The sequence below is a fragment of the Symsagittifera roscoffensis genome, chromosome 5 (assembly GCF_963678635.1).
Source record: "Symsagittifera roscoffensis chromosome 5, txSymRosc1.1, whole genome shotgun sequence".
Classification (NCBI taxonomy): Eukaryota; Metazoa; Xenacoelomorpha; order Acoela; family Convolutidae; genus Symsagittifera; species Symsagittifera roscoffensis.
Window position 1 is genome coordinate 5,586,723 of NC_087066.1, and position 18,239 is coordinate 5,604,961.

Sequence of the window (18,239 nt, forward strand, 5' to 3'; positions counted from 1 at the left end):
AATTTACCTTCTCAAAAAATGAAAAGTCGACCACAGAGGGATTCGAACCCCCAATCTTTTGATTCGAAGTTAGACGCCTTATCCGTTAGGCCATGCGGCCGTTAGAAGGTTTCCGAAGTGAATAGATATAAAATGCTCTGGATGCCGTTGTTTTACTGCTAAGATGAGCAAATTTTTGGGAAAATTTAGTTAGCGCAGAAGTATTTTGCTGTCAATCATGATTTTTTTTATCTGGTGTGCATAATCGGAAATTACCTTCTCAAAAAATGAAAATTTGATCACAGAGGGATTCGAACCTCCAATCCTCTGATTCGAAGTCAGACGCGTTATCCGTTAGGCCATGCGGCCGTTGGAAGGTTTGCGAAATGGGTAAATTTAAAGTGCTCTGGATGCCATTATTTTACTGCTAAGATGAGCAAATTTTTGGGAAAATTTAATTGGCGCAGAAGTTTTTTTTGCTGTCAATCATGATGTTTTTATCTGGTGTGCATAATCGGAAATTAACTCCTCAAAAAATAAAGTTCGACCACAGAGGGATTCGAACCCCCAATCTTTTGATTCGAAGTCAGACGCCTTGTCCGTTAGGGCATGCGGCCTTTGAAAGGTTTTCGAAATGGGTAGATTTAAACTGCTCTGTCTTCCGTTGTTTTACTGCTTGGATGAGCAATTTTTTCTGAAACATTAGCTAGCGGAGAAGTTCCTTGCTGTCAATCATTATGTTTTATCTGCTGTGCGTTATCTGAATTTATCTTCTCAAAAAATGAAAAGTCGACCACAGAGGGATTCGAACCCCCAATCTTCTGATTCGAAGTCAGACGCCTTATCCGTTAGGCCTTGCGGATGTTGGAATCTGTCGAATTGTGTGGATTTGAAACGCTCAAGATGCCGTTGTTTTCCTGCTTAGATGAGCAAATTTTTCTGAAACGTTAGCTAGCGGAGAAGTTCCTTGCTGTGAATCATTATCTTTTTATCTGATGTGCATTATCTGAAAATACCTTCTCAAAAAATGAAAAGTCGTCCACAGAGGGATTCGAACCTCCAATCATCTGATTCGAAGTCAGACGCCTTATCCTTTAGGCCATGCGGCCATTGAATGGTTTTCGAAATGGGTAGATTTTAAATGCTCTGGCTGTTGTTGTTTTACTGCTTGCTTGAGCAATTTTTCTGAAACATTAGCTAGCGGAGAAGTTCCTTGCTGTCAATCATTATGTTTTATCTGCTGTGCGTTATCTGAATTTACCTTCTCAAAAAATGAAAAGTCGACCACAGAGGGATTCGAACCCCCAATCTTCTAATTCCAAGTCAGACGCCTTATCCGTTAGGCCATGCTGCCGTTGGAAGGTTTTCGAAATGGGTAGATTTAAACTGCTCTGGCTTCCGTTGTTTTACTTCTTGGATGAGCAAATTTTCTGAAACATTAGCTAGCGGAGAAGTTCCTTGCTGTCAATCATAATGTTTTATCTGCTGTGCGTTATCTGAATTTATGTTCTCAAAAAATGAAAAGTCGACCACAGAGGGATTCGAACCCCCAATCTTCTGATTCGAAGTCAGACGCCTGATCCGTTAGGCCTTGCGGATGTTGGAATCTGTCGAATTGTGAAACGCTGAAGATGCCGTTGTTTTCCTGCTTAGATGAGCAAATTTTTCTGAAACATTAGCTAGCGGAGAAGTTCCTTGCTGTCAATCATTATCTTTTTTATCTGCTGTGCATTATCTGAAAATACCTTCTCAAAAAATGAAAAGTCGTCCACAGAGAGGTTCGAACCTCCAATAATCTGATTCGAAGTCAGACGCCTTATCCGTTAGGCCATGCGGCCATTGAAAGGTTTTCGAAATGAGCAGATTTAAAATGCTCTGGCTGCCGTTGTTTTACTGCTTGCATGAGCAATTTTTCTGAAACATTAGCTAGCGGAGAAGTTCCTTGCTGTCAATCATTATCTTTTTATCTGCTGTGCATTATCTGAAAATACCTTCTCAAAAAATAAAAATTCGTCCACAGAGAGATTCGAACCTCCAATCATCTGATTCGAAGTCAGATGCCTTATCCGTTAGGCCATGCGGCCATTGAAAGGTTTTCGTTATAGGTAGATTTAAAATGCTCTGGCTGCCGTGCTTGCATTAGCAAATTTTCTGAAACATTAGCTAGCGGAGAAGTTCCTTGCTGTCAATCATAATGTTTTATCTGCTGTGCGTTATCTGAATTTACCTTCTCAAAAAATGAAAAGTCGACCACAGAGGGATTCGAACCCCCAATCTTCTGATTCGAAGTTAGACGCCTTATCCGTTAGGCCATGCGGCCGTTAGAAGGTTTCCGAAGTGAATAGATATAAAATGCTCTGGATGCCGTTGTTTTACTGCTAAGATGAGCAAATTTTTGGGAAAATTTAGTTAGCGCAGAAGTATTTTGCTGTCAATCATGATTTTTTTATCTGGTGTGCATAATCGGAAATTACCTTCTCAAAAAATGAAAATTTGATCACAGAGGGATTCGAACCTCCAATCCTCTGATTCGAAGTCAGACGCGTAATCCGTTAGGCCATGCGGCCGTTGGAAGGTTTGCGAAATGGGTAAATTTAAAGTGCTCTGGATGCCATTATTTTACTGCTAAGATGAGCAAATTTTTGGGAAAATTTAATTGGCGAAGAAGTTTTTTTGCTGTCAATCATGATGTTTTTATCTGGTGTGCATAATCGGAAATTAACTCCTCAAAAAATAAAGTTCGACCACAGAGGGATTCGAACCCCCAATCTTTTGATTCGAAGTCAGACGCCTTGTCCGTTAGGGCATGCGGCCTTTGAAAGGTTTTCGAAATGGGTAGATTTAAACTGCTCTGTCTTCCGTTGTTTTACTGCTTGGATGAGCAACTTTTTCTGAAACATTAGCTAGCGGAGAAGTTCCTTGCTGTCAATCATTATGTTTTATCTGCTGTGCGTTATCTGAATTTATCTTCTCAAAAAATGAAAAGTCGACCACAGAGGGATTCGAACCCCCAATCTTCTGATTCGAAGTCAGACGCCTTATCCGTTAGGCCTTGCGGATGTTGGAATCTGTCGAATTGTGTAGATTTGAAACGCTCAAGATGCCGTTGTTTTCCTGCTTAGATGAGCAAATTTTTCTGAAACGTTAGCTAGCGGAGAAGTTCCTTGCTGTGAATCATTATCTTTTTATCTGATGTGCATTATCTGAAAATACCTTCTCAAAAAATGAAAAGTCGTCCACAGAGGGATTCGAACCTCCAATCATCTGATTCGAAGTCAGACGCCTTATCCGTTAGGCCATGCGGCCATTGAATGGTTTTCGAAATGGGTAGATTTTAAATGCTCTGGCTGTTGTTGTTTTACTGCTTGCTTGAGCAATTTTTCTGAAACATTAGCTAGCGGAGAAGTTCCTTGCTGTCAATCATTATGTTTTATCTGCTGTGCGTTATCTGAATTTACCTTCTCAAAAAATGAAAAGTCGACCACAGAGGGATTCGAACCCCCAATCTTCTAATTCGAAGTCAGACGCCTTATCCGTTAGGCCATGCTGCCGTTGGAAGGTTTTCGAAATGGGTAGATTTAAAAAGCTCTGGATGCCGTTGTTTTACTGCTTAGATGAGCAAATTTTTCTGAAACGTTAGCTAGCGGAGAAGTTCCTTGCTGTGAATCATTATCTTTTTATCTGATGTGCATTATCTGAAAATACCTTCTCAAAAAATGAAAAGTCGTCCACAGAGGGATTCGAACCTCCAATCATCTGACTCGAAGTCAGACGCCTTATCCGTTAGGCCATGCGGCCATTGAATGGTTTTCGAAATGGGTAGATTTTAAATGCTCTGGCTGTTGTTGTTTTACTGCTTGCTTGAGCAATTTTTCTGAAACATTAGCTAGCGGAGAAGTTCCTTGCTGTCAATCATTATGTTTTATCTGCTGTGCGTTATCTGAATTTACCTTCTCAAAAAATGAAAAGTCGACTACAGAGGGATTCGAACCCCCAATCTTCTGATTCGAAGTAAGACGCCTTATCCGTTAGGCCATGCTGCCGTTGGAAGGTTTTCGAAATGGGTAGATTTAAAAAGCTCTGGATGCCGTTGTTTTACTGCTAAGATGAGCTAATTTTTGGTAAAATTTAGTTAGCGCAGAAGTATTTTGCTGTCAATCATGATGTTTTTATCTGGTGTGCATAATCGGAAGTTATCTTCTCAAAAAATGAAAATTCGACCACAGAGGGATTCGAACCCCCAATCTTCTGATTCGAAGTCAGACGCCTTATCCGTTAGGCCATGAGGCCATTGAAAGGTTTTCGAAATGGGTAGATTTAAAATGCTCTGGCTGTTGTTGTTTTACTGCTTGCATGAGCAAATTTTTCTGAAATATTAGCTAGCGGAGAAGTTCCTTGCTGTCAATCATTATGTTTTATCTGCTGCGCGTTATCTGAATTTACCTTCTCAAAAAATGAAAAGTCGACCACAGAGGGATTCGAAACCCAATCTTCTGATTCGAAGTTAGACGCCTTATCCGTTAGGCCATGCGGCCGCTGAAAGGTTTTCAAAATGGGTTGATTTAAGATGCTCTGGATGCCGTTGCCTTACTTTTAAGATGAGCAAATTTTTGGGAAAATTTAGTTAGCGCAGAAGTTTTTTGCTGTCAATCATGATGTTTTTAATGTTTTTATCTGGTGTGCATAATCGGAAATTACCTTCTCAAAAAATGAAAATTCGACCATAGAGGGATTGGAACCTCCAATCTTCTGATTTGAAGTCAGACGCCTTATCCGTTAAGCCATTCGGCCATTGAAAGGTTTCGAAATGGGTAGATTTAAACTGCTCTGGCTGCCGTTGTTTTACTGCTAAAATGAGCAAATTTTTTTGAAACATTTCTTAGCGGAGAAGTTCCTTGCTATCAATCATGATGTTTTCAACCGCTGTGCCTAATTCGAAATAACCTTCTCAAGAAATGAAAAGTCGACCACAGAGGGATTCGAACTCCCAATCTTTTGATTGGAAGTCAGACGCCTTATTCGTTAGTCCATGCGGCTGCTGGAATGTGTCGAAATTTGTAGATTTGAAATGCTCAAGATGCCGTTGTTTTCCTGCTTAGATGAGCAAATTTTCTGAAGCATTAGCTAGCGGAGAAGTTCCTTGCTGTCAATCATTATGTTTTTATCTGCTGTGCATAATCCGAAATTACCTTCTCAAGAATTGAAAATTCGACCATAGAGGGATTCGAACTCCCAATCTTTTGATTCGAAGTAGACGCTTTATCCGTTGGGCCTTGCGGGTGTTGGAATGTGTCGAAATGTGTAGATTTGAAATGCTCAAGATGCTGTTGTTTTCCTTCTTAGATGAGAAAATTTTTGGGAAAGTTTAGTTGTGCGCGTCAATCTCGACAATTCGAAAAGAAACCGCTGCAACATTAGTTGGCGCAGAATTTCCTTGCTGTCAATCATGATTTTTTCATCTGCTGTGCATACTCCGAAAATACCTTCTCAAAAAATGAAAAGTCGACCACAGAGGGATTTGAACTCCCAATCTTTTGATTGGAAGTCAGACGCCTTATTCGTTAAGCCATTCGGCCATTGAAAGGTTTCGAAATGGGTAGATTTAAACTGCTCTGGCTGCCGTTGTTTTACTGCTAAAATGAGCAAATTTTTTTGAAACATTACTTAGCGGAGAAGTTCCTTGCTATCAATCATGATGTTTTCAACCGCTGTGCCTAATTCGAAATAACCTTCTCAAGAAATGAAAAGTCGACCACAGAGGGATTCGAACTCCCAATCTTTTGATTGGAAGTCAGACGCCTTATTCGTTAGTCCATGCGGCTGCTAGAATGTGTCGAAATTTGTAGATTTGAAATGCTCTGATTGGAAGTCAGACGCCTTATTCGTTAAGCCATTCGGCCATTGAAAGGTTTCGAAATGGGTAGATTTAAACTGCTCTGGCTGCCGTTGTTTTACTGCTAAAATGAGCAAATTTTTTTGAAACATTACTTAGCGGAGAAGTTCCTTGCTATCAATCATGATGTTTTCAACCGCTGTGCCTAATTCGAAATAACCTTCTCAAGAAATGAAAAGTCGACCACAGAGGGATTCGAACTCCCAATCTTTTGATTGGAAGTCAGACGCCTTATTCGTTAGTCCATGCGGCTGCTAGAATGTGTCGAAATTTGTAGATTTGAAATGCTCAAGATGCCGTTGTTTTCCTGCTTAGATGAGCAAATTTTCTGAAGCATTAGCTAGCGGAGAAGTTCCTTGCTGTCAATCATTATGTTTTATCTGCTGCGCGTTATCTGAATTTACCTTCTCAAAAAATGAAAAGTCGACCACAGAGGGATTCGAAACCCAATCTTCTGATTCGAAGTTAGACGCCTTATCCGTTAGGCCATGCTGCCGCTGAAAGGTTTTCAAAATGGGTTGATTTAAGATGCTCTGGATGCCGTTGCCTTACTTTTAAGATGAGCAAATTTTTGGGAAAATTTAGTTAGCGCAGAAGTTTTTTGCTGTCAATCATGATGTTTTTATCTGGTGTGCATAATCGGAAATTACCTTCTCAAAAAATGAAAATTCGACCATAGAGGGATTGGAACCTCCAATCTTCTGATTTGAAGTCAGACGCCTTATCCGTTAAGCCATTCGGCCATTGAAAGGTTTCGAAATGGGTAGATTTAAACTGCTCTGGCTGCCGTTGTTTTACTGCTAAAATGAGCAAATTTTTTTGAAACATTTCTTAGCGGAGAAGTTCCTTGCTATCAATCATGATGTTTTCAACCGCTGTGCCTAATTCGAAATAACCTTCTCAAGAAATGAAAAGTCGACCACAGAGGGATTCGAACTCCCAATCTTTTGATTGGAAGTCAGACGCCTTATTCGTTAGTCCATGCGGCTGCTGGAATGTGTCGAAATTTGTAGATTTGAAATGCTCAAGATGCCGTTGTTTTCCTGCTTAGATGAGCAAATTTTCTGAAGCATTAGCTAGCGGAGAAGTTCCTTGCTGTCAATCATTATGTTTTTATCTGCTGTGCATAATCCGAAATTACCTTCTCAAGAATTGAAAATTCGACCATAGAGGGATTCGAACTCCCAATCTTTTGATTCGAAGTAGACGCTTTATCCGTTGGGCCTTGCGGGTGTTGGAATGTGTCGAAATGTGTAGATTTGAAATGCTCAAGATGCTGTTGTTTTCCTTCTTAGATGAGAAAATTTTTGGGAAAGTTTAGTTGTGCGCGTCAATCTCGACAATTCGAAAAGAAACCGCTGCAACATTAGTTGGCGCAGAATTTCCTTGCTGTCAATCATGATTTTTTCATCTGCTGTGCATACTCCGAAAATACCTTCTCAAAAAATGAAAAGTCGACCACAGAGGGATTTGAACTCCCAATCTTTTGATTGGAAGGCAGACGCCTTATTCGTTAAGCCATTCGGCCATTGAAAGGTTTCGAAATGGGTAGATTTAAACTGCTCTGGCTGCCGTTGTTTTACTGCTAAAATGAGCAAATTTTTTTGAAACATTACTTAGCGGAGAAGTTCCTTGCTATCAATCATGATGTTTTCAACCGCTGTGCCTAATTCGAAATAACCTTCTCAAGAAATGAAAAGTCGACCACAGAGGGATTCGAACTCCCAATCTTTTGATTGGAAGTCAGACGCCTTATTCGTTAGTCCATGCGGCTGCTAGAATGTGTCGAAATTTGTAGATTTGAAATGCTCTGATTGGAAGTCAGACGCCTTATTCGTTAAGCCATTCGGCCATTGAAAGGTTTCGAAATGGGTAGATTTAAACTGCTCTGGCTGCCGTTGTTTTACTGCTAAAATGAGCAAATTTTTTTGAAACATTACTTAGCGGAGAAGTTCCTTGCTATCAATCATGATGTTTTCAACCGCTGTGCCTAATTCGAATTAACCTTCTCAAGAAATGAAAAGTCGACCACAGAGGGATTCGAACTCCCAATCTTTTGATTGGAAGTCAGACGCCTTATTCGTTAGTCCATGCGGCTGCTAGAATGTGTCGAAATTTGTAGATTTGAAATGCTCAAGATGCCGTTGTTTTCCTGCTTAGATGAGCAAATTTTCTGAAGCATTAGCTAGCGGAGAAGTTCCTTGCTGTCAATCATTATGTTTTATCTGCTGCGCGTTATCTGAATTTACCTTCTCAAAAATTGAAAAGTCGACCACAGAGGGATTCGAAACCCAATCTTCTGATTCGAAGTTAGACGCCTTATCCGTTAGGCCATGCTGCCGCTGAAAGGTTTCGAAATGGGTAGATTTAAACTGCTCTGGCTGCCGTTGTTTTACTGCTAAAATGAGCAAATTTTTTTGAAACATTACTTAGCGGAGAAGTTCCTTGCTATCAATCATGATGTTTTCAACCGCTGTGCCTAAATGGGTTGATTTAAGATGCTCTGGATGCCGTTGCCTTACTTTTAAGATGAGCAAATTTTTGGGAAAATTTAGTTACCGCAGAAGTTTTTTTGCTGTCAATCATGATGTTTTTATCTGGTGTGCATAATCGGAAATTACCTTCTCAAAAAATGAAAATTCGACCATAGAGGGATTGGAACCTCCAATCTTCTGATTTGAAGTCAGACGCCTTATCCGTTAAGCCATTCGGCCATTGAAAGGTTTCGAAATGGGTAGATTTAAACTGCTCTGGCTGCCGTTGTTTTACTGCTAAAATGAGCAAATTTTTTTGAAACATTACTTAGCGGAGAAGTTCCTTGCTATCAATCATGATGTTTTCAACCGCTGTGCCTAATTCGAAATAACCTTCTCAAGAAATGAAAAGTCGACCACAGAGGGATTCGAACTCCCAATCTTTTGATTGGAAGTCAGACGCCTTATTCGTTAGTCCATGCGGCTGCTGGAATGTGTCGAAATTTGTAGATTTGAAATGCTCAAGATGCCGTTGTTTTCCTGCTTAGATGAGCAAATTTTCTGAAGCATTAGCTAGCGGAGAAGTTCCTTGCTGTCAATGATTATGTTTTTATCTGCTGTGCATAATCCGAAATTACCTTCTCAAGAATCGAAAATTCGACCATAGAGGGATTCGAACTCCCAATCTTTTGATTCGAAGTAGACGCTTTATCCGTTGGGCCTTGCGGGTGTTGGAATGTGTCGAAATGTGTAGATTTGAAATGCTCAAGATGCTGTTGTTTTCCTTCTTAGATGAGAAAATTTTTGGGAAAGTTTAGTTGTGCGCGTCAATCTCCACAATTCCAAAAGAAACCGCTGCAACATTAGTTGGCGCAGAATTTCCTTGCTGTCAATCATGATTTTTTCATCTGCTGTGCATAATCCGAAAATACCTTCTCAAAAAATGAAAAGTCGACCAGAGGGATTTGAACTCCCAATCTTTTGATTGGAAGTCAGACGCCTTATTCGTTAGTCCATGCGGCTGCTGGAATGTGTCGAAATTTGTATATTTGTAGTTGTTTTACTGCTTAGATGAGCAAATTTTTCTGAAACGTTAGCTAGCGGAGAAGTTCCTTGCTGTGAATCATTATCTTTTTATCTGATGTGCATTATCTGAAAATACCTTCTCAAAAAATGAAAAGTCGTCCACAGAGGGATTCGAACCGTTGGGCTTTATCCGTTGGGCCTTGCGGGTGTTGGAATGTGTCGAAATGTGTAGATTTGAAATGCTCAAGATGCTGTTGTTTTCCTTCTTAGATGAGAAAATTTTTGGGAAAGTTTAGTTGTGCGCGTCAATCTCCACAATTCGAAAAGAAACCGCTGCAACATTAGTTGGCGCAGAATTTCCTTGCTGTCAATCATGATTTTTTCATCTGCTGTGCATAATCCGAAAATACCTTTTGATTCGAAGTAGATGCTTTATCCGTTGGGCCTTGCGGGTGTTGGAATGTGTCGAAATGTGTAGATTTGAAATGCTCAAGATGCCGTTGTTTTCCTGCTTAGATGAGCAAATTTTCTGAAGCATTAGCTAGAGGAGAAGTTCCTTGCTGTCAATCATTGTTTTTATCTGCTGTGCATAATCCGAAATTACCTTCTCAAGAATAGAAAATTCGACCATAGAGGGATTCGAACTCCCAATCTTTTGATTCGAAGTAGATGCTTTATCCGTTGGGCCTTGCGGGTGTTGGAATGTGTTGAAATGTGTAGATTTGAAATGCTCAAGATGCCGTTGTTTTCCTGCTTAGATGAGCAAATTTTTCTGAAACGTTAGCTAGCGGAGAATTTCCTTGCTGTCAATCATTATCTTTTTATCTGCTGTACATTATCTGAAAATACCTTCTCAAAAAATGAAAAGTCGTCCACAGAGAGATTCGAACCTCCAATCATCTGATTCGAAGTCAGTTGCCTTATCCGTTAGGCCATGCGGCCATTGAAAGGTTTTCGTTATGGGTAGATTTTAAATGCTCTGGCTGTTGTTGTTTTACTGCTTGCTTGAGCAATTTTTCTGAAACATTAGCTAGCGGAGAAGTTCCTTGCTGTCAATCATTATCTTTTTATCTGCTGTGCAGTATCTGAAAATACCTTCTCAAAAAATGAAAAGTCGTCCACAGAGAGATTCGAACCTCCAATCATCTGATTCGAAGTCAGATGCCTTATCCGTTAGGCCATGCGGCCATTGAAAGGTTGTCGTTATGGGTAGATTTAAAATGCTCTGGCTGCCGTGCTTGCATTAGCAAATTTTCTGAAACATTAGCTAGCGGAGAAGTTCCTTGCTGTCAATCATTATGTTTTATCTGCTGTGCGTTATCTGAATTTACCTTCTCAAAAAATGAAAAGTCGACCACAGAGGGATTCGAACCCCCCAATCTTCTGATTCGAAGTTAGACGCCTTATCCGTTAGGCCATGCGGCTGCTGGAATGTGTCGAAATTTGTAGATTTGAAATGCTCAAGATGCCGTTGTTTTCCTGCTTAGATGAGCAAATTTTCTGAAGCATTAGCTGGCGGAGAAGTTCCTTGCTGTCAATCATTATGTTTTTATCTGCTGTGCATAATCCGAAATTACCTTCTCAAGAATCGAAAAGTCGACCACAGAGGGATTCGAACTCCCAATCTTTTGATTGGAAGTCAGACGCCTTATTCGTTAGTCCATGCGGCTGCTGGAATGTGTCGAAATTTGTAGATTTGAAATGCTCAAGATGCCGTTGTTTTCCTGCTTAGATGAGCAAATTTTCTGAAGCATTAGCTAGCGGAGAAGTTCCTTGCTGTCAATCATTATGTTTTTATCTGCTGTGCATAATCCGAAATTACCTTCTCAAGAATCGAAAATTCGACCATAGAGGGATTCGAACTCCCAATCTTTTGATTCGAAGTAGACGCTTTATCCGTTGGGCCTTGCGGGTGTTGGAATGTGTCGAAATGTGTAGATTTGAAATGCTCAAGATGCTGTTGTTTTCCTTCTTAGATGAGAAAATTTTTGGGAAAGTTTAGTTGTGCGCGTCAATCTCCACAATTCGAAAAGAAACCGCTGCAACATTAGTTGGCGCAGAATTTCCTTGCTGTCAATCATGATTTTTTCATCTGCTGTGCATAATCCGAAAATACCTTCTCAAAAAATGAAAAGTCGACCACAGAGGGATTTGAACTCCCAATCTTTTGATTGGAAGTCAGACGCCTTATTCGTTAGTCCATGCGGCTGCTGGAATGTGTCGAAATTTGTAGATTTGTAGTTGTTTTACTGCTTAGATGAGCAAATTTTTCTGAAACGTTAGCTAGCGGAGAAGTTCCTTGCTGTGAATCATTATCTTTTTATCTGATGTGCATTATCTGAAAATACCTTCTCAAAAAATGAAAAGTCGTCCACAGAGGGATTCGAACCGTTGGGCTTTATCCGTTGGGCCTTGCGGGTGTTGGAATGTGTCGAAATGTGTAGATTTGAAATGCTCAAGATGCTGTTGTTTTCCTTCTTAGATGAGAAAATTTTTGGGAGAGTTTAGTTGTGCGCGTCAATCTCCACAATTCGAAAAGAAACCGCTGCAACATTAGTTGGCGCAGAATTTCCTTGCTGTCAATCATGATTTTTTCATCTGCTGTGCATAATCCGAAAATACCTTCTCAAAAAATGAAAAGTCGACCACAGAGGGATTTGAACTCCCAATCTTTTGATTGGAAGTCAGACGCCTTATTCGTTAGTCCATGCGGCTGCTGGAATGTGTCGAAATTTGTAGATTTGAAATGCTCAAGATGCCGTTGTTTTCCTGCTTAGATGAGCAAATTTTCTGAAGCATTAGCTAGAGGAGAAGTTCCTTGCTGTCAATCATTGTTTTTATCTGCTGTGCATAATCCGAAATTACCTTCTCAAGAATAGAAAATTCGACCATAGAGGGATTCGAACTCCCAATCTTTTGATTCGAAGTAGATGCTTTATCCGTTGGGCCTTGCGGGTGTTGGAATGTGTCGAAATGTGTAGATTTGAAATGCTCAAGATGCCGTTGTTTTCCTGCTTAGATGAGCAAATTTTTCTGAAACGTTAGCTAGCGGAGAAGTTCCTTGCTGTCAATCATTATCTTTTTATCTGCTGTACATTATCTGAAAATACCTTCTCAAAAAATAAAAAGTCGTCCACAGAGAGATTCGAACCTCCAATCATCGGATTCGAAGTCAGATGCCTTATCCGTTAGGCCATGCGGCCATTGAAAGGTTTTCGTTATGGGTAGATTTTAAATGCTCTGGCTGTTGTTGTTTTACTGCTTGCTTGAGCATTTTTTCTGAATCATTAGCTAGCGGAGAAGTTCCTTGCTGCCAATCATGATGTTTTTATCTGGTGTGCATAATCGGAAATTACCTCCTCAAAAAATGAAAAGTCGTCCACAGAGACATTCGAACCTCCAATCATCTGATTCGAAGTCAGATGCCTAATCCGTTAGGCCATGCGGCCATTGAAAGGTTTTCGTTATGGGTAGATTTAAAATGCTCTGGCTGCCGTGCTTGCATTAGCAAATTTTCTGAAGCATTAGCTAGCGGAGAAGTTCCTTGTTGTCAATCATTGTTTTTATCTGCTGTGCATAATCCGAAATTACCTTCTCAAGAATCGAAAATTCGACCATAGAGGGATTCGAACTCCCAATCTTTTGATTCGAAGTAGACGCTTTATCCGTTGGGCCTTGCGGCTGTTGGAATGTGTCGAAATGTGTAGATTTGAAATGCTCAAGATGCTGTTGTTTTCCTTCTTAGATGAGAAAATTTTTGGGAAAGTTTAGTTGTGCGCGTCAATCTCCACAATTCGAAAAGAAACCGCTGCAACATTAGTTGGCGCAGAATTTCCTTGCTGTCAATCATGATGTTTTCATCTGCTGTGCATAATCCGAAAATACCTTCTCAAAAATGAAAAGTCGACCACAGAGGGATTCGAACTCCCAATCTTTTGATTGGAAGTCAGACGCCTTATTCGTTAGTCCATGCGGCTGCTGGAATGTGTCGAAATTTGTAGATTTGAAATGTTCAAGATGCCGTTGTTTTCCTGCTTAGATGAGCAAATTTCTCTGAAACATTAGCTAGCGGAGAAGTTCCTTGCTGTCAATCATTATCTTTTTATCTGATGTGCATTATCTGAAAATACCTTCTCAAAAAATGAAAAGTCGTCCACAGAGGGATTCGAACCGTTGGGCTTTATCCGTTGGGCCTTGCGGGTGTTGGAATGTGTCGAAATGTGTAGATTTGAAATGCTCAAGATGCTGTTGTTTTCCTTCTTAGATGAGAAAATTTTTGGGAAAGTTTAGTTGTGCGCGTCAATCTCCACAATTCAAAAAGAAACCGCTGCAACATTAGTTGGCGCAGAATTTCCTTGCTGTCAATCATGATTTTTTCATCTGCTGTGCATAATCCGAAAATACCTTCTCAAAAAATGAAAAGTCGACCACAGAGGGATTTGAACTCCCAATCTTTTGATTGGAAGTCAGACGCCTTATTCGTTAGTCCATGCGGCTGCTGGAATGTGTCGAAATTTGTAGGTTTGAAATGCTCAAGATGCCGTTGTTTTCCTGCTTAGATGAGCAAATTTTCTGAAGCATTAGCTAGAGGAGAAGTTCCTTGCTGTCAATCATTGTTTTTATCTGCTGTGCATAATCCGAAATTACCTTCTCAAGAATAGAAAATTCGACCATAGAGGGATTCGAACTCCCAATCTTTTGATTCGAAGTAGATGCTTTATCCGTTGGGCCTTGCGGGTGTTGGAATGTGTCGAAATGTGTAGATTTGAAATGCTCAAGATGCCGTTGTTTTCCTGCTTAGATGAGCAAATTTTTCTGAAACGTTAGCTAGCGGAGAAGTTCCTTGCTGTCAATCATTATCTTTTTATCTGCTGTACATTATCTGAAAATACCTTCTCAAAAAATAAAAAGTCGTCCACAGAGAGATTCGAACCTCCAATCATCTGATTCGAAGTCAGATGGCTTATCCGTTAGGCCATGCGGCCATTGAAAGGTTTTCGTTATGGGTAGATTTTAAATGCTCTGGCTGTTGTTGTTTTACTGCTTGCTTGAGCAATTTTTCTGAAACATTAGCTAGCGGAGAAGTTCCTTGCTGTCAATCATGATGTTTTTATCTGGTGTGCATAATCCGAAATTACCTTCTCAAGAATAGAAAATTCGACCATAGAGGGATTCGAACTCCCAATCTTTTGATTCGAAGTAGATGCTTTATCCGTTGGGCCTTGCGGGTGTTGGAATGTGTCGAAATGTGTAGATTTGAAATGCTCAAGATGCCGTTGTTTTCCTGCTTAGATGAGCAAATTTTTCTGAAACGTTAGCTAGCGGAGAAGTTCCTTGCTGTCAATCATTATCTTTTTATCTGCTGTACATTATCTGAAAATACCTTCTCAAAAAATAAAAAGTCGTCCACAGAGACATTCGAACCTCCAATCATCTGATTCGAAGTCAGATGCCTAATCCGTTAGTCCATGCGGCCATTGAAAGGTTTTCGTTATGGGTAGATTTAAAATGCTCTGGCTGCCGTGCTTGCATTAGCAAATTTTCTGAAGCATTAGCTAGCGGAGAAGTTCCTTGTTGTCAATCATTATGTTTTTATCTGCTGTGCATAATCCGAAATTACCTTCTCAAGAATCGAAAATTCGACCATAGAGGGATTCGAACTCCCAATCTTTTGATTCGAAGTAGACGCTTTATCCGTTGGGCCTTGCGGCTGTTGGAATGTGTTGAAATGTGTAGATTTGAAATGCTCAAGATGCTGTTGTTTTCCTTCTTAGATGAGAAAATTTTTGGGAAAGTTTAGTTGTGCGCGTCAATCTCCACAATTCGAAAAGAAACCGCTGCAACATTAGTTGGCGCAGAATTTCCTTGCTGTCAATCATGATGTTTTCATCTGCTGTGCATAATCCGAAAATACCTTCTCAAAAATGAAAAGTCGACCACAGAGGGATTCGAACTCCCAATCTTTTGATTGGAAGTCAGACGCCTTATTCGTTAGTCCATGCGGCTGCTGGAATGTGTCGAAATTTGTAGATTTGAAATGCTCAAGATGCCGTTGTTTTCCTGCTTAGATGAGCAAATTTTCTGAAGCATTAGCTAGAGGAGAAGTTCCTTGCTGTCAATCATTGTTTTTATCTGCTGTGCATAATCCGAAATTACCTTCTCAAGAATAGAAAATTCGACCATAGAGGGATTCGAACTCCCAATCTTTTGATTCGAAGTAGATGCTTTATCCGTTGGGCCTTGCGGGTGTTGGAATGTGTCGAAATGTGTAGATTTGAAATGCTCAAGATGCCGTTGTTTTCCTGCTAAGATGAGCAAATTTTTCTGAAACGTTAGCTAGCGGAGAAGTTCCTTGCTGTCAATCATTATCTTTTTATGTGCTGTACATTATCTGAAAATACCTTCTCAAAAAATGAAAAGTCGTGCACAGAGAGATTCGAACCTCCAATCATCTGATTCGAAGTCAGATGGCTTATCCGTTAGGCCATGCGGCCATTGAAAGGTTTTCGTTATGGGTAGATTTTAAATGCTCTGGCTGTTGTTGTTTTACTGCTTGCTTGAGCAATTTTTCTGAAACATTAGCTAGCGGAGAAGTTCCTTGCTGTCAATCATTATCTTTTTATCTGCTGTGCAGTATCTGAAAATACCTTCTCAAAAAATGAAAAGTCGTCCACAGAGAGATTCGAACCTCCAGTAATCTGATTCGAAGTCAGATGCCTTATCCGTTAGGCCATGCGGCCATTGAAAGGTTTTCGTTATGGGTAGATTTAAAATGCTCTGGCTGCCGTGCTCGCATTAGCAATTTTTCTGAAACATTAGCTAGCGGAGAAGTTCCTTGCTGTCAATCATTATGTTTTATCTGCTGTGCGTTATCTGAATTTACCTTCTCAAAAAATGAAAAGTCGACCACAGAGGGATTCGAACCCCAAATCTTCTGATTCGAAGTTAGACGCCTTATCCGTTAGGCCATGCGGCCATTGAAAGGTTTTCGTTATGGGTAGATTTAAAATGCTCTGGCTGCCGTGCTTGCATTAGCAAATTTTTTGAAACATTAGCTAGCGGAGAAGTTCCTTGCTGTCAATCATTATGTTTTTTTCTGCTGTGCATAATCGGAAATTACCTCCTCAAAAAATGAAAAGTCGTCCACAGAGACATTCGAACCTCCAATCATCTGATTCGAAGTCAGATGCCTAATCCGTTAGGCCATGCGGCCATTGAAAGGTTTTCGTTATGGGTAGATTTAAAATGCTCTGGCTGCCGTGCTTGCATTAGCAAATTTTCTGAAACATTAGCTAGCGGAGAAGTTCCTTGCTGTCAATCATTATGTTTTATCTGCTGTGCGTTATCTGAATTTACCTTCTCAAAAAATGAAAAGTCGACCACAGAGGGATTCGAACCCCAAATTTTCTGATTCGAAGTTAGACGCCTTATCCGTTAGGCCATGCGGCCGTTAGAAGGTTTCCGAAGTGAGTAGATATAAAATGCTCAAGATGCCGTTGTTTTCCTGCTTAGATGAGCAAATTTTTCTGAAACGTTAGCTAGCGGAGAAGTTCCTTGCTGTCAATCATTATCTTTTTATCTGCTGTACATTATCTGAAAATACCTTCTCAAAAAATGAAAAGTCGTCCACAGAGAGATTCGAACCTCCAATCATCTGATTCGAAGTCAGATGGCTTATCCGTTAGGCCATGCGGCCATTGAAAGGTTTTCGTTATGGGTAGATTTTAAATGCTCTGGCTGTTGTTGTTTTACTGCTTGCTTGAGCAATTTTTCTGAAACATTAGCTAGCGGAGAAGTTCCTTGCTGTCAATCATTATCTTTTTATCTGCTGTGCAGTATCTGAAAATACCTTCTCAAAAAATGAAAAGTCGTCCACAGAGAGATTCGAACCTCCAGTAATCTGATTCGAAGTCAGATGCCTTATCCGTTAGGCCATGCGGCCATTGAAAGGTTTTCGTTATGGGTAGATTTAAAATGCTCTGGCTGCCGTGCTTGCATTAGCAAATTTTCTGAAACATTAGCTAGCGGAGAAGTTCCTTGCTGTCAATCATTATGTTTTATCTGCTGTGCGTTATCTGAATTTACCTTCTCAAAAAATGAAAAGTCGACCACAGAGGGATTCGAACCCCAAATCTTCTGAATCGAAGTTAGACGCCTTATCCGTTAGGCCATGCGGCCGTTAGAAGGTTTCCGAAGTGAGTAGATATAAAATGCTCAAGATGCCGTTGTTTTTCTGCTTAGATGAGCAAATTTTTCTGAAACATTAGCTAGGAGAAGTTCCTTGCTGTCAATCATTATGTTTTTTTCTGCTGTGCATAATCGGAAATTACCTCCTCAAAAAATGAAAACTCGTCCACAGAGACATTCGAACCTCCAATCATCTGATTCGAAGTCAGATGCCTAATCCGTTAGGCCATGCGGCCATTGAAAGGTTTTCGTTATGGGTAGATTTAAAATGCTCTGGCTGCCGTGCTTGCATTAGCAAATTTTCTGAAGCATTAGCTAGCGGAGAAGTTCCTTGTTGTCAATCATTATGTTTTTATCTGCTGTGCATAATCCGAAATTACCTTCTCAAGAATCGAAATTTCGACCATAGAGGGATTCGAACTCCCAATCTTTTGATTCGAAGTAGACGCTTTATCCGTTGGGCCTTGCGGCTGTTGGAATGTGTCGAAATGTGTAGATTTGAAATGCTCAAGATGCTGTTGTTTTCCTTCTTAGATGAGAAAATTTTTGGGAAAGTTAAGTTGTGCGCGTCAATCTCCACAATTCGAAAAGAAACCGCTGCAACATTAGTTGGCGCAGAATTTCCTTGCTGTCAATCATGATGTTTTCATCTGCTGTGCATAATCCGAAAATACCTTCTC

At 40.2% G+C, this 18,239-nt stretch overlaps 1 protein-coding gene and 2 non-coding genes across 5 annotated transcripts in view; 1 reads left to right on the forward strand and 2 right to left on the reverse strand.

Moving 5' to 3' along the window:
* Window positions 1-18,239, forward strand: part of LOC134846984 (xaa-Pro aminopeptidase ApepP-like) — a 172,784-nt gene that overhangs the window by 47,878 nt on the left and 106,667 nt on the right. The window lies entirely within an intron of this gene.
* Window positions 2,227-2,299, reverse strand: Trnar-ucg (transfer RNA arginine (anticodon UCG)). Its single transcript has one exon. It is a non-coding gene; the product is annotated as a tRNA-Arg (tRNA).
* On the reverse strand, window positions 4,197-4,269 carry Trnar-ucg (transfer RNA arginine (anticodon UCG)). The gene has a single exon. It is a non-coding gene; the product is annotated as a tRNA-Arg (tRNA).